The sequence below is a fragment of the Bufo gargarizans genome, chromosome 3, assembly GCF_014858855.1.
Source record: "Bufo gargarizans isolate SCDJY-AF-19 chromosome 3, ASM1485885v1, whole genome shotgun sequence".
NCBI lineage: Eukaryota > Metazoa > Chordata > Amphibia > Anura > Bufonidae > Bufo > Bufo gargarizans.
In genome coordinates this window covers 484,041,165-484,049,590 of record NC_058082.1, presented here as the reverse complement: position 1 = coordinate 484,049,590, position 8,426 = coordinate 484,041,165, and positions in this window count along the sequence as shown.

Here is an 8,426-nt window from a genome sequence, read left to right as displayed (position 1 = left end):
ATGGTCAAACTGTGCATTTATTTTGACAGTCTTCTTATAAAGGATAGTCCAGTTATACATCACTGGGTGGGGTGAGGTTCCCGCACCGCCAACACTTAAAAAACAAATAAACTCCTGCCCGTCTAGGCGCTACCTAAACACAATACGTCCCTATCTCACTCATAAAGCTCAGTTCACACATGGACATTATATGCGGCTTTCCTCAGCCAACATCAATACTGCAGCCTCAAGGCTGTGGCAAATCCAGTACCTTTTGGGGGAGTGTGGCCCAGTAGTCCTCCAGACGCTGTGCGTGCAACCCTCGTCCTCCAAACCTCAGGCTATTCAAAGCCTTGTGGCCCCTCAGTCCTCCTGACTGAGACCACACACAGAGCCTCTGCTTCACAGAACAGTCTCGCTCTCCCTCCTCAGACTGACCTACTCTGAGGCGCTTTATGCCAGCCTGATTACAGCAGGCCTCACCTGCGATCACCTCAGGTAGAAAGGAAAACCCATACTGGAGGGGTGTGGACTGGGAACTCCCTCTACCAAGCCTAGCCACCAGTCCAAGTAAAATCCAGCCCAGAAAATGTATACAGAAATGTCTCAGCAAACTATGCTTTACTGAGACTACTGCCACTCTCTGGATTTTATCTGTCTCACATATCTGAGGTACCTGAAGTGGGACAACACACCTTCCAGCACTGTTCACATTACCACAATATATATATGTATGTATATAGATGTGCCCCAAGCATCTATATAGATATATATACTTAAATGTGGGTAATATCCCCCCAGTCATGGGTGCCCCCACTCTGGTATGTGCCTGCAGGAGGGAGAGGCCGACAACTGGATAATTATGTCCAGTTTCCGCCACTTCAAAGGAGTATCATTGCTTCTGGAGATGTTTTGCATACCAGGTACAGGGGAACAAATAGCTCCCCCACCCCTGTATGCCGCATACCTCCGGCGCTGTAATCTCCACAGGCGGAAGGATCAAAGAATCCCCCAGGATGCGCGGGCTGGCGCAGTGACATCATATCACCACGCTGGCCCAAGTGGACTTGGCTGCAGGCATGCATGCGCACGAGCGCGCGCGCTGGGTTTAAGTAACCCGGCAGCACTGCGCTAGAGAACAGAACCCCTACCCCCCCCCCCCCCACAAGAAAGGAGAGCGCAGGCAGCACTCAGGATGCAGTCCCCAGCAGCCCAGACAAGAGCATCCCCTAGAGACGAGCACCCCTCGAAGACGAGCATTACCCTGGACTGGAATAAATATCGCTATACCACTAACGCTCCTATACCACCAACGCTATTAACCCCTGCTATTATCCCTGCATTGCCCTTTAAACCCTTGATTCCTACTGCCACCAAGCAGCCATGCTAACCCCTGCCTATCCCTGCCCTGCCTAGCATCCCCTGTCCTGCAGAGCGTTAACCCCTGCATTGCCCTGTACCCCTGTACCGTAACCCCTTTTACTGCTGCACGGCGGTTATTATGAACCCCTTGTGCTCGTAGGGACAGTGTTTAGATAGGTTGGGTGGGTTGCTGGTATGTGTAAGTGTAATGTATAGCTAGTTTGTAGGGTGGAATAGGAATGGTGTATTGTGTAGTGTAGTTACGTGATTGCTGTGTTGTACTGTGTTTAATATATATATTACTGTGTGCGACTATAAATATGTATATTTATATGTCCTTAGATATAAATATATATAATTATAGCAATAATTAGACTGTATAGCTTGTAATTGTTTTAATAAATATACTTTATTATTCATAACACAGTGTATAGTCTTTTTATAGTCGCCGCTGTAGTATAGCACGTAGTTGTGTAGAGTAAAGGCAACAGAGGTAGCTAATTATTTAGACAATTAGCTAATAGAGTTAGTTTAATTTACAGTATAAATAGACGGAGTCATCACTAGACGACTCACACCTATTTATGAATATTAATTATAGAAATTACCCAGAATAGCAATAATTATTAATTCCCTTGACATTTTGTATAAATAGGCGGTGTCATCAACAGACGACTCACGCCTATTTATAAATACTAATTATGGAGATTACTCAAAATATCAATTATTAATATTCCCTTTAACATTGGCGAGCCAGGCCCACTGCTAAAAAATTAGTTTTTTGTGTTTGGCTTTGGTGAAGAAAATGCAGTCAGTGGATTCTGAGCGTCCAGGGCCTGATAGTTCGGACAGGTAAAGCGTTTTTTTCAATCAGAACTAAACACAAGGCAATCTCTACAGCAGAGAACCTAAAATATTTAGATTTTTGTGTACTAACGATTTTCTGATTCCCTTACACGCCCACTGAACACTGGAGAGAAGTCGTCACATATGTCACTGAAGAGAGAACCGTCACTGTTGGAGCTGAACAGAAGTCCGGCTGGTCGGGAGGAGGCGTTACACAAAGGACAGGGAAGGACAGCACCAAAGAAGATGGCCTCTCATCAAAACGTAAGTATGGACTTCTCCACACTGCTACACTTAGCAAAACATACTACATTCAACTCCATCCTCCCCACCACTTACAAGTCAGCAGAAATGCTGTGGTCCGATTTGTTAGCACAGGCATGTAGTTACGACAAGCTATGTGTTAACAAACGGATGGTAACAATGCGACCAAACGGCTTCAGATGCTAGCCAAACTTGTTCATACATTTGAGGTTAGCATCTGCAAGCCAAAGCAAGTTGCGTTGATATCTCAGTCAACAGAGACAATTCCTCCGACCATTTACTTCCAATGCTGTTCCAGTAATTCGAACCAGGTTTCGGCATTGCGGGCACAGTCTACCGTTGACTGATATGCGCAGGTGGCTAGGATAGAGTCACAGTTAGTATAGCTGCAGAGGCAGAAGGAGGAAATTGAGGCTAAGTTGACTCAGTCTTATGCTGAGATCAAGGCCTTCAAGGAGCGGGCTGCCTCTACTGACGTGACGGTAGCCAAATTGAAGAATAAGGTTGCTGTAAGGTCCCAGCTAATGACTGGCATGCAACAGGTCATCACCAATTTGGTGCCGGTCCTTTCTTTTTCCGTAAAGTCAGGGCCGGAATCTCCCCTAATTTTGCCCTGTCCAGGGCAAAAAGGGGGAGATTAGTCTGTGACCGGCCAAATCACCGGACTAAGCCAGTCCAGACTAGCAGAGATTTTTCCCTGACTTTGGGAAAAAGAAATATTGTGAAGAGTGCGTCCTTGAGGATGGAACAATTCAGGAGATGGGAGCACGACGGCAGTGTAGACGGACCTAGGCCATGCAGGGCAAAGATTAGATGTTTTGCACGTGGTGGCTTAGGTCATATAGCAAAGCACTGCAAAACAGGTAAGAGCAAAACACAAAGGACAGGAAGGCAGGTCAGGTGCTTCAGGTGTGGGAACAAAGGACACATTGCAAGGAATTGCCCTTGTGCAATAAATTGCAATGTGTCCAGCAGCAGTATTAGCCAGGTAACAAGATATGCAGTGGGGTCTAGTCAGCTTGGGCATAAAGGGGTCACCTCTCAGCGGCATCACCAGCTGCTGAGGGGTCAGAATGGCGAAGGCAACATTTGGCACCCCTGTACCTTTTGTTACACCGTTTGTTCCCCGTGTATGTCCATGTTATGTGTTTTTGTTATCTGTTTGTATTTTTTTCTTGATGTTGATGGTGGTAGTCCTTGTCTACGAATGTGTTTCGCCCTGCTGATTTTTGTAGTTCACATTTCTTGCTGTGAGTCCAGTCGCTGCTGTTTTTGATTCATTCTTGTGTCCCCTTTCAGTAAAATTGTGTTATTCTGTGGATTTAGAAAATAGTTGGCTTGTGCAACGGGTGACATTGGAATACGGTTTAGTGGGATTTCACGATGTGCAAACCAGGATCTCTGACCGATACAGGTAACACTGTTTTGCTCAAGGTTTTCGGTAGGGCTGTGTTATAATGGGGACTGGGAAAGACAGACAACATTGGTGTGATGTTGCAGTGTGCACTTACTTTCTAGTACGATCAGGTAACACAGCTCTGATTGGCATTAGACACAGAGTGATTGGCAGCAGAGTGTGGCCTGTTTTTGTGTTGTGCAGTCCTGAAGAGCCAGGGCATGACTCATGCCATGGATTCTACTGGCCTCCACAAGACAGGATGACAGGTGGAAATCAGCTTTAGCGCACATAAGTGGACAGAGATACAGTGCCATCAATTACTTACCTCTTGTTTCTCTTTGCCGCACATGATAATGGTTACTATGGTCACAGGCTGACAACAACATCAGATCCCGATCCTCTGGTCATGCGCAGTGGCTGAATGCCACACAGATTGACATATCCAGTGCGGGCGTGCGGTACGCATGTGTGGGACGTGAGGAAATCTTGCGTGCCTGGGATATACGCCCAGCGAGACCAAAGAATCTGTCAGTCTTCCAACACGCATGCCCACATGAAAACATGTGCGGAAGCGCCATGTTGGAAACTGGCAGGATGACCCAAAGATGTAAAATACGTAACATACATGGCTCATGGGAGGCAAAGAGAGGAGTTGGACACCTCTGTCAAGGCGGTACAATCTCCTTATACGGGCATGCTATATGAGTATGATCGGCATTGCCATGTCAATCATGCATACAAGTGCCGCCCCAAACACACCTCCTAACTGCCCATTTATGCCCCAGGTTTATATTGAGTATATATATGTATATAGATGTGCCCCAAGCATTTATATAGATATATATATACTTAAATGTGGCCAACATCCCCCCAGTCACAGGTGCCACAACTCTGGTATGTGCCTGCAGGAGGGGGAGGCCGACAACTGGACAAGTATGTCCAGTTTCCGCCACTTCAAAGGAGTATTATTGCTGCCGGAGATGTTTTGCATAACAGGGACAGGGGAACAAAAAGCCCCCCCGCCCCTGTATGCCACGTACCTCCGGCGCTGTAATTACAGCACCAGAGATATGCGATGTCTCCACAGGTGGGAGGATCAAAGGATCCCCCCGCCTGGAAGCACATGGCAGGACGCGCGGGCTGGTGCGGTGACGTCATATCACCGCGCCTGCCCACATGGTCTTGGCTGCAGGTGTTCGTTGGGTTTAAATAACCCGGCAGCGCTGCACTAAAGAACAGAACCCCCCCCCCAGAAGAAAGGAGAGCGCAGGCAGCGCCCAGAATGCAGTCCCCAGCAGCCCGGACAAAGCATCCCCTAGAGACGAGCACACCTGCCTGGAAGACGAGAATTACCCTGGACTGGAGCCCACTGCCTATACCACCAATGCTATTAACCCCTGCTATTATCCCTGTGCCCTGCATTTACCCCTATATTAACCCTTGATTATCCTTACTGCCCACTGTCACCAATCCCGGCAGCCCTGCTAACCCCTGCCTTGCTTCCTATCTCTGCCCTGCAGAGCATCCCCTATCCTGTAGAGCATTAACCCCTGCATTGCCCTGTACCCCTGTATTGTAACCCCTGAATTTGGTGTTTAACTCCTGGTGTATCCTCATAGGGACAGTATAGGGTGGGTTGCTATTAATGTGTATGTAAGTAAGTGTGTAATGTATAGTTACATTTTCGGGTGGAATTAGAATTGTGTATTATATTTATTAATAATTAATATTCCCTTTAACAGGTACTTTCACACTAGCATTAGAATAATCCGGCAGGCAGTTCTGATGCAAACGGAGATAATTTGTCTCCAGATCTGTCTGACAAATGCATTGAAATACCAGATCCGTCTCTCCGGTGTCATTCAGAAAAACTAATCCGGTATTTATTTATTTTTCATACTTTTAAAGGTCTGCGCATGCGCAGACCGGATCTGTCAATACGGCAATTTCCTGAACACTTGGTACCGGATCCGGTATTAATACATTTCAATGGAAATTAATGCCGGATCTGACAAGTGTTCTGGAATTTCGACGAGAAAAAATACTGTAGCATGCTGCGGTATTTTCTTCGGCCAAATACCGTAAAAGGGACGCAACAGAAGACATCCTGATGCATACTGAACAGATTGTTTTCTATTCAGAATGCATTAGGACAAAACTGATGTGTTTTTTTCTGGTTTCTGGACGGAACTCAATACCGGAAAACTTTAATGCTAATGTGAAAGTAGCCTTATACATTTTCTTGTATATAGTGATATGGACCAGGCTGGTATAACCTGAGTATCTCCTGTATATAATTATATATGTACAGCAGGTGTAAGTTCTACATCTTCTTGTATATAGTGATATGGACTATGCTGGTGTAACCTGGGTATCTCCTGTATATAATTATATACAGACGTGGACAAAATTGTTGGTACCCTTTGGTCAATGAAAGAAAAAGTCACAATGGTCACAGAAATAACTTTAATCTGACAAAAGTAATAATAAATTAAAATTCTATAAATGTTAACCAATGAAAGTCAGACATTGTTTTTCAACCATGCTTCAACAGAATTATGTAAAAAAATAAACTCATGAAACAGGCATGGACAAAAATGATGGTACCCCTAACTTAATATTTTGTTGCGCAACCTTTTGAGGCAATCACTGCAATCAAACGCTTCCTGTAACTGTCAATGAGACATCTGCACCTCTCAGCAGGTATTTTGGCCCACTCCTCATGAGCAAACTGCTCCAGTTGTGTCCGGTTTGAAGGGTGCCTTTTCCAGACTGCATGTTTCAGCTCCTTCCAAAGATGCTCAATAGGATTGAGGTCAGGGCTCATAGAAGGCCACTTTAGAATAGTCCAATTTTTTCCTCTTAGCCATTCTTGGGTGTTTTTAGCGGTGTGTTTTGGGTCATTGTCCTGTTGCAAGACCCATGACCTGCGACTGAGACCAAGCTTTCTGACACTGGCTAGTACATTTCTCTCTAGAATTCCTTGATAGTCTTGAGATTTCATTGTACCCTGCACAGATTCAAGACACCCTGTGCCAGACGCAGCAAAGCAGCCCCAGAACATAACAGAGCCTCCTCCATGTTTCACAGTAGGGACAGTGTTCTTTTCTTGATATGCTTCATTTTTTCGTCTGTGAACATACAGCTGATGTGCCTTGGCAAAAACTTCGATTTTTGTCTCATCTGTCCACAGGACATTCTCCCAGAAGCTTTGTGGCTTGTCAACATGTAGTTTGGCATATTCCAGTCTTGCTTTTTTATGATTCGTTTTCAACAATGGTGTCCTCCTTGGTCGTCTCCCATGTAGTCCACTTTGGCTCAAACAACGACGGATGGTGCGATCTGACACTGATGTTCCTTGAGCATGAAGTTCACCTTGAATCTCTTTAGAAGTCTTTCTAGGCTCTTTTGTTACCATTCGGATTATCCGTCTCTTAGATTTGTCATCAATTTTCCTCCTGCGGCCACGTCCAGGGAGGTTGGCTACAGTCCCATGGATCTTAAACTTATGAATAATATGTGCAACTGTACTCACAGGAACATCTAGTTGCTTGGAGATGGTCTTATAGCCTTTACCTTTAACATGCTTGTCTATAATTTTCTTTCTGATCTCTTGAGACAGCTCTTTCCTTTGCTTCCTCTGGTCCATGTCGAGTGTGGTACACACCATATCACCAAACAACACAGTGATTACCTGGAGCCATATATATAGGCCCAATGGCTGATTACAAGGTTGTAGACACCTGTGATGCTAATTAGTGGACACACCTTGAATTAACATGTCCCTTTGGTCACATTATGTTCTGTGTTTTCTAGGGGTACCATCATTTTTGTCCATGCCTGTTTCATGAGTTTATTTTTTTACATAATTCTGTTGAAGCATGGTTGAAAAACAATGTCTGACTTTCATTGGTTAACATTTATAGAATTTTAATTTATTATTACTTTTGTCAGATTAAAGTTATTTCTGTGACCATTGTGACTTTTTCTTTCATTGACCAAAGGGTACCAACAATTTTGTCCACGTCTGTATGTACAGCAGGTATAACCTGGGTATCTCCTGTATATAATTATATATGTACAGCAGGTGTAAGTTCTACATCTTCTTGTATATAGTGATATGGACTATGCTGGTGTAACCTGGGTATCTCCTGTATATAATTATATATGTACAGCAGGTATAACCTGGGTATCTCCTGTATATAATTATATATGTACAGCAGGTGTAAGTTCTACATCTTATTGTATATAGTGATATGGACTATGCTGGTATAACCTGGGTATCTAATATGTAGTACTATTGTGCGCCGATGTCCCCGGTACAATGTCCTCCTTTTTGAGGCTCTGCAAGTGGCCACCCTTGTAACCATGGAAACGAGCAGTGTATAATGTGATGGAAAAATGAATCCAGCCAGCAAAGGAAGCAATATGGACAATCACAATACATTAGAAAGTGCCTTGTATTAACTTCCTCTACAAGATAAATGCAACTTACTGAAGTGAGAGAACCCCTTGAAATCATAATTTCACTTCATTGACTTCAGTATAAGTCTAGTTACATTCACATTCATTTCTC